At 40.2% G+C, this 8872-nt stretch overlaps 1 pseudogene; it reads right to left on the bottom strand.

Moving 5' to 3' along the window:
• Nucleotides 1–7016: 7016 nt before the first annotated feature.
• Nucleotides 7017–8614, bottom strand: LOC118724412 (annotated as a pseudogene).
• Nucleotides 8615–8872: the final 258 nt, after the last annotated feature.

Genomic DNA, 8872 nt, shown 5'->3' with positions numbered 1-8872 from the left:
GACAAATATCACATGATCTCACTTTATCTGTGAATCTAATGAACAAAATAAACTGAGGAATGAACTAAGTCCTGAGGCATGGATGCATGGAGCAGAACCACAGATGTCAGAGAGGAGGGCAATGGAGGAGATGGGAAGAGATTAACCAAAGAACTTATAAATATGCTTAACCCATGGACACAGACAATGGGTTAAGGGGAAGGTCTGGGGTAGGATGGGGACTGGGTAATGGGAGAGCAAAGGAGAGGAAAGTAGTGAACACCTGCGATATAGTCAACAATAAATAAAAATTTTAAAAATGTAAAGTCTCACGAACTATGTCAACCTTGAGTATGTGTATGAACTTTGATAGTTTCTGTTATATTCATCTTTTAGAAATTGGTCAACCCACCAAGTTAATTTCATCACCCACAGATGGGTTGTGACTTGCATTTTGCTAAGTACTGACTTGCACTATTTTCACTGAGATTTCCTATATTAACCAGCTGACCGGAACAATTGTCAAATGTCACCTCATTTGGTCCCCAGTAAAACCCACCTTGCTCAAAAAAGGAGTTGTCCCTACTAAAAAGATCAGCAAGCAGCCTACCCCAGCCAGACTTTCCAAGCTGCCTGAGGTTAATATGTAAAATTCCTGGCAAGGCTGCTAATAAAAAAAGGATAGCTGCAGAATTATCTCAAATGACAACTTAATTTATCTTAGAATAGAGATAGTTTGGAGGCAATTCTTTAATTATTCCTGGTTGAGTTAAAGAGACTTTTAGATTTCTGAGGTTTCACATTGATTTTAGAGATAAAACAATAAATGAAAGCTTTCTCACTCACTGCTATGATTTCGTTTTACTTTCTTTTTTGCCTATATGATCAACAGTTAATCTGACATTCAGACTGCTTCAAAAAGCTGGGCAATAGTAGATTTCAGAGAAAATAAGGAAAATGTAGGGAAAGGATGTATGGTCCAAATGGAGGAAAAGAAGACAAATTATCGAATGCATTCTATGGTACAGGTAGTCAAGCCAACTGCTATTAATTCAAGGTTCACAGATACTGTCCTTTTCTTTTACTCACAGCTGCCTCATTCATTTCCCTTTCTTTTTAAATGTATTTTTATTGACTTCAGAGAGGAAGGGAAAGAGAAAGAGAGATAGAAATGTCAATGATGAGAGAGAATCATTCATCGGCTGCCTCCTGCACGTCCTCCACTGGAGATCGAGCCTACAACCCAGGCATATGCCCCTGACCAGAATTGAACCCAGGACCCTTCAGTACGCAGGTCAATGTTCTATCCACTGAGCTAAGCCGGCCAGGGCTCATTCTCCTTCCTGGTAGGGTTTTACTTGGGTTTGGTTTGTTGACCATGAAAAGACCAGTTTCAGATCAATGGTAGCACAAAGGCTAGATTGAAGGGAATTTGAGAGAGAATAGGGGAAAAGGGATTAAAAACGGATAGTTTAGACAACTGTTTGGTTACAATGGGTTAGAGAAGTAAAATGGTAACCAAAGGAGCAAAATAGAGTCAAGGGGAGAGTTTTACTTGTCTTTAGAGAGCTTGAAATGGCCCTCGCTGGTTCGGCTTAGTGGGTAGAGAGTCAGCCTGTGGACTGACGGGTGCCAGGTTTGATTCTGGTCAAGGGCATGTACCCCGGTTGCAGTCTCCTCCCCCTCCTAGGCCCTAGTCAGGGTTCCTGAAGGAGGCAACCAATCAATGTGTTTCTGTCACATCAATGTTTCTGTCTTTCCCTTTCTCTTCCACTCTCCCTAAAAATCAATGGAAAAATATCCTCAGGCGAGGATTAACAACAACAATAAAGTGCTTGGAATGATTTGTTTGCATACTAGTGGGAAAGGTCCAGGAGAAGAGAAATTCAAGATGTAGGACAGAAAAGGAGAAGTGACTGATCTTACGCTCTTGAATCTGCAAGAGGGTGGGATCCAAATTGCAAGCAAAAGCTTTTATGTTGGAGCACTCAGAGTGCCTCATGACAGACTGGAGGTAAGGTCTAAGGGGTACACCAGTATGGACACATGGATGTGATAAGAGTGACTTGAAGTTCTCTTCTGGTTCTTTAGTTTTCTCAGTGAGGAAAGAGGAGCCATCACCAGTGGAAAGTGAGGATGAGGGAAAAGAGAGGACCAGAAAGTGAATATAGGAATGTATAAATAGAATGTAGGCAAGTGAGTGGGCCAGGGAGATGTCGGCTGTTAGCTGGGAAACAGTAAGTGTCTCGTTAGGTTCCTGGTGACAGGTTTAAAATCAGACTGATGTAGATGAAAAGTTGGATTTAAGTGGGGTTGTGGTTTTCCACCACAGTATGGTGACAGAACTAAGGTGATCCAGGGAGTTTACTGGGCCTGATTACATTTGTTGACCCTGAGTTTTAAGCTAAGAGGGAATAGAAGGACTTCAGGGGTGAGAGACAGTAAAGGAAAAAAGGTGTGTATGTAGGATGCTCCTCCCCCTAGAGTTTGGTTCAGCCGTTCCCTGATATTGCCCTTTTAACTCTCTTCAGAGTAATTAAGGTGTTTCTTTATTACTTAAAATGCTGGTGTGCTTAGTGGTTAGAGTGTTAGCTTGCACATCAAAGGGTCTCAGATTTTATTTCCTGTCAAGGGCACATACCTAGGTTGTAGGTTTTATTCCCATTGGGGTCAGGGTTCATGCAGGAGGCAACCAATCGATGCGTCTCTCTCACATTGATCCTACTTTCTTTCTGTTTCCCTCCCTCCCTCCTTTCTCACTCTCTCTAAAAATCAATGGAAAAAATATCCTCAGATGAGGATGAACAAAAAATAAATAGCCCTAGAGTCCTAGACAGTTTGGTTCTGTGGATAGAGTATTGGCCTACAGACTGAAGAGTCCGGGGTTCAATTCTGGTCAAAGGCACATGCCCAGGTTGTGGGCTCAATCCTCAGTAGTGGGTGTGCAGGAGGCGGCTGATCAATGATTCTCTCTCATTGGTGTTTTTATTTCTCTCTCCCTTCCTCTTTGAAATCAATAAAAATATAGTTTAAAGTCAATCAATCAATCAATCAATTAATCAACCAATCAATCAAAACAATTAAAAATCCATCCATCCATCCATCCATCCATCCATGCATCCATCCATCCATCTGTTTCACACCACTAGAACATTAGCTCCATGACAACAAGGACCTTGCTATAATACTCATTATTTTATAGCCACAGTAATAATTTTTCACAGGGAAGACTACAAAGTATTAGATAGAAGAATGATGAAAGGTTAAGATATGCTTTTAAGGTCTTCACCAGCCTGATCATGCTCTTCTATCCATCCTCCTGTTGGTTAGTTTTCTCCTGCTACCTCTGCCAGGAGAAAGAAGATCGATCCTGCCCCAAGGTGGGAATTGCTTTGCTACAATGTCTGCCTTGGGTCTCCTATAAGGCCTCAGAGGGTGTAGAGAAGAGCACTCAAGGAGAATTTACCACAGAGTTGTGCAGGCACCACATAATTCAAAGATGAGTCAAAAAGGATGTTAGGAGGATGCCAATGGGTTTCCGTTTTGTTTTGTTTAAAACATTTTTATTGAGGTTTAATTTAAACACCATAAAATTCATGCAGTTTAAGTGTAAACTTTGTTGAAATTTACAACCATCACCACAATTCAGTTTTAGAACACTTTCATCACCACAAAAATGTTCCCTTATGCCCAATTGTAATCCATCTCTTTTCTCATCACCAGCCTTAGGCAACCCCTGATTTTTCTGTCTCTACTGTTTAGTCTTTTCCAAAATTTTCATGTAAATGGAATAATACGATATGTAGTTTTTTGTGTCAGCCTCCTTCCATTTAGTGCAATGCTTTTATTGTGAGTAATACTCAATCTACAGATACACAACATTTTCTATATTGATTCAGCCCTTGATAGACCTTGTTTCTTGTTTGGGGGCTATTCTGAATAGTACTGCTATGAATGCTTGTGTACGAGTCTTTGTGCATAGGTTTTCATTTCTCTTGGGTAGATACCTAGGAGTTTAATTGCTAAGTCAAATAGTAAGTGTGTATTTAACGTTTTACAAAGTGCCCGTTTTCCAAAATGGCTGTTCCATTTCACTAGCAATGTGTGTGCTTCTCCATGACTTCAGCAACACTTAGCCTTTTTGGGCTAGCCAGTCTAGTCGGTGTGTAATGGTATCTCATTTTGGTTTAGTTAGCATTCCTCTTATGACTAATGATATTAAACATCTTTTTGTGTACTTATTTGCCATTTATTTATCTTTGATGAGGTAATTATTCAAGTATTTTACTCCTTTTTTTTTTAATGGAGTTATTTGTTCTCTTATTATTGAATTATAAAAGTTCTTTATTAAGTCTGGATTCAAGTCCTTTATCAGATATATGTTTTGCAAGTATTTTCATTTTCTTAATTGTATCTTTTGAAGAGCAAACGTTTTATTTATTTTTATTTTATTTTTTTATATTTTATTGATTTTTTACAGAGAGGAAGAGAGAGAGAGATAGAGAGCTAGAAACATTGATGAGAGAGAGAAACATCGACCAGCTGCCTCTTGCACACCCCCTACCGGGGATGTGGCCGCAACCAATGTACATGCCCTTGACCAGAATCGAACCTGGGACCTTTCAGTCCGCAGACCAACGCTCTACCACTGAGCCAAACCAGCTTCGGCAAACGTTTTATTTTTGATAAAATCCTATTTGTTGATTTTTGCTTTAGGTTGTTCATACCTATTGAGTCATGCATAAGAATTCTTTGACTAGTCCAAGGCTGCAAAGATTTCATCCTATGTTTTCTTTAAGTTGTTATGTCTTCTGTAAGGTAAGTGTTGAGTGTCATCTTTTTGTTTGGCGTTTATCCAATTGTCTGAGCATCTATTGCTGAAAGGACTGTTCTTTCCCCATTAAATTATAATACTTGACATCGCCAGGACCGGTTTCGCTCAATGGATAGAGCGTCGGCATGGGGACTGAAGGGCTCCGGGTTCGATTCCGGTCAAGGGCATGTACCTTGGTTGCGGGCATATCCCCAATAGGGGGTGTGCAAGAGGCAGCTGATCGATGACTCTCTCATTGATGTTTCGAACTCTCTATCTCTCTCCCTTCCACTCTGTACAAAAATCAATAAAATATATATTTAAAAAAAAGATGGCTCATTTAAAATAAATAAATAAATAAATAAATAAATAAATAAATTACTTGACATCTTTCTTGAAAATCAGTTGACCAGCTCTTTTACTGGACTTCCTGTTCTCTTCTATCCAACTAAATATTTATTTTTTCTTGAGAATTCTAGCTTTGTACTAAGTTTTAAAATAAAAAAAAAGCTCTCCAATAGTTTCTTTTTCAAAATTATTTTGCTATTCTAAGTTTTTTGTACTTCCATATAAATTTTAGAAATAAGTTGTTAATTTCCACACAAACAGCCCATGAAATTTTGATAGGTATTACATTAAATCTTTTACATCAATTTGGGGAAATTGCCATTTTAACAATATTGAATCAGCCAACCCATGACATTTTATATGTCCTCATTTTTAAAATAAACCCTCTTTAATTTCACTCAGCAATGTTGTTTACTTGATTTCTTTTACACTTTTTTTGTTAAATTTATTCCTAAGTATTCTATTCTTATGGTGCTATTATAATTGAATTAATTTAATTCAATTTTTTAAAAATATATTTTTATTGATTTTTTACAGAGAGAAAGGGAGAGAGATAGAGAGCTAGAAATGTCGATGAGAGAGAAACATCGATCAGCTGCCTCCTGCACATCCCCCACCGGGGATGTGCCCGCAACCAATGTACATGCCCTTGACCGGAATCGAACCCAGGACCCCTCAGTCCACAGACTGACGCTCTACCACTGAGCCAAACCGGCTTCAGCTTAATTTAATTCATTTTAAAATTGTTTACTGATAGTTTATGAAAACAAAATTGTTTTTTTTTCTCTCTCATTTAAACTTTGTTTTAAAGTGGGTTTCAAAATTCTGTGACAGATTTTTGGTCAAGTTCTTTACATTGAAAAGTACTGATTTTAAAAACAAATAACTTAAAAACTGTTCCCCCCTCCTCTACACAAATCTAAATGACCCACAAACATTTTCCTTTCCTTCTGAAGGCTTTTAATTTTTTATTTATTTATTACTGATTTTAGAGGGGGGGTGAGGAGAGAGAAACACCCATTTGCTGCTCCACCTTTTTACACATTCATTGGTTAAATCTTGTATATGCCCTGACTTGGGATCAGAGCCACAACCTTGGGATCAGTGCGTATTGAAAAAATGCACTAGTTATCCAGCCAGGGCTTCTTATGAAGGTTCTATGATGCATTGTAATCATTAACCAGTCTTTACTATTAAACTTAAATGACTGCCATGGCTGGTTTGGCTCAAGGGATAGAGTGTCGGCCCAGGTTCAACTCTGGTCAAGGGCACATGCCTGGGTTGTGGGCTTGATCCCCGGTGGGGGAAATGCAGGAGGTGGCTGATCAATAATTCTCTCTCATCATTGATGTTTCTATCTCTCTCTCCCTTTCTGAAACCAATAAAAATATCCTATATAAATAAAGCCTAAATATGCAAATCGACTGAACGGTGAAACAACTGATGGCAAAGGGCAGGTGCCAGTTGGCAGAAAGAGGGGATGGCAATTGGGGGGTGGCAACCGGTGGTGGTGGGGTAATAGGGGATGGGTCTGGCCACTCGCATCCAGCACGTCCCTGGTTGCTTCCCACATAGGGAGGCCACCAGTGGTGGGGCAGCAATGGGAGCCAATGGGGGTGGGGCTAGCTGCTTGAGGACCGACACCATCCTTGATTGGCTAGCCGGTCACCTCCCGCAGAAGGAGGCCAGACTGTGGCTTAGTTGTCAGTTGGACATTCCCTGAGGGCTCCCAGACTGGGAGAGGGTGCAGGTTGGGCTGAAGGACCCTCCGCCTAGTGCACAGATTTTCATGCACAAGGCCTCTAGTATTAAAACAAAACAAAACAAAACAAAACAAAACAAAACACCATAAATGACCAATTGAGACAAACAGCCCTGAGACCATTCTTCCACCAATGATTATGACTGGGGTGGCAGGTATTGGGGATAATTTTCAGTTAGCCTTCTGAGTTTTCTGGGCAAACTTAGTTGCTTTGCAAGCCCTCTTGTCTAGTGCTTTGATGACACACACAGCAACTGTCTCAAGTCACAAACAGCCAAATGACCCAGAGGATAGAGAAGCTCTCGATACACTTGGGCTTGTTAGGAATGATGTTGACGATAGCAGCATCACTAGATTTCAAGAACTTTAGGCCATCTTCCAGCTTTTTCTGAGAACAATAATCAATCTTCTCCTTCAGCTCAGCAAATCTGCAAGCAATGTGAGCTGTGTGACAATCCAGCACAGGTGCATAACCAGCACTGATTTGGCCTGGAGGGTTCAGGATAATCACCTGAACTGTGAAGCCAGCTGCATCCATTTGGTGGGTCATTTTTGCTGTCACCAGCCACACTGCCATGACAAACTTCTTTGACAGACACCTTCTTGACGTTGAAGTCCACATTGCCCACTCAAAACTTCATGGTGCATTTCAACAGATTTTACTTCAGTTGTAACATTGACTGGAGCAAAGGTGACCTGCCGGTTTGAGAATACCAGTCTCCACTTGGTCCACTAGTTTTGTAGACATCCTGGATGGGTAGATGTAGGGCTTGTTATGTGGATGAGTTGGTGGCAGGATGCCATCCAGAGCTCCCAGCAGCTGCTCCCACTGGCATTGCCATTCTTACAGATGACTTTCCATCCCTTGAACCAAACATACTAGCAGTTGGCTCCAATGTGTTGTCTTTCCAACCAGAAAATGGCACACATGCTACTGTGTCAGGGGTTGTAGCCAATTTTCTTGATGTAGGTGCTGACTTCCTTAGCAATGTCTTTGTACTACTGGCTGTAGAGTGGCTCAGTGGAACCCAATTTGTTAACAACAGTCAGCTGTTTCACACCCAGTGTATAAGTCAGAAGGGCATGCTCAGACATCTGCCCATTCTTGGAGATGCCTGCTTCAGATTCACAAACACCAGCAGCAACAATCAGGACAGCACAGTAAGCCTGAGGTGTGACTTAATGATGTTGTTGTTTTTTAAATTTATCTTTATTGTAGAAAGTATAGATGTTCCTCCCCCCTATTAATCCTCTCTACCCTGCATCCACCCCCCTCCCCAGACCTTCACCCCACTACTATCTGTGTCCATGGGTTATGCATATAAATTTTGTGGTTAGTCTCTCCCTCATCCCATCCACCTTCCCTTGGAGATTTGTTAGTCTGTTCCATTTTTTTTTTTTTGAGTCTCTGTCCTGGGGCATAAATGATGGTCACATAATACTTGCTGGTCTCAAATTTCCACAGGAGATATTAATGGGGATCCTATGCTCATGTTCACTTTCAGTTTATCTAAGACCCAAGCATATTTGAAGGAGCCCTTTCCCACCTCAGCAACCTTCTTCTCAAGTTTTCCAACGGTTCTTTTGTCGATTCCATCACATTTGTGGGCCAGATGGCCAGTAGTGGCAGACTTGCAGGAATCTATGGGTTGGTGCCCAATAACAACAGAGCCAACATAAGTCTTTTCCCTTCCCATTTTGGCTTTGATTTAGTGGTGGTTTTCACAACACCTGAGTTCTTATGCACACTTGTTGTGAAAAAAACAAAATACAGTTGGTTTATGTACATTCAACTTGTATCCCACAACCTTGTTAAACACACTTACTAGTTCTAGTAGCTTTTCAGACTTTTTGCAACTAAAATAATTTTAAGCCATATTGAGATACAATAGACAAATATAATTGTAATATATTTTATGATTTAACATTAAATAACATTTAATTAATAAATTAATAAATGCTAATTTATT

This window comes from Pipistrellus kuhlii, unplaced genomic scaffold, assembly GCF_014108245.1.
Source record: "Pipistrellus kuhlii isolate mPipKuh1 unplaced genomic scaffold, mPipKuh1.p scaffold_m20_p_2, whole genome shotgun sequence".
Lineage (NCBI taxonomy): Eukaryota > Metazoa > Chordata > Mammalia > Chiroptera > Vespertilionidae > Pipistrellus > Pipistrellus kuhlii.
Note: the sequence above shows the minus strand (reverse complement) of the source record. Positions and strands in the feature narration are given on the sequence as shown.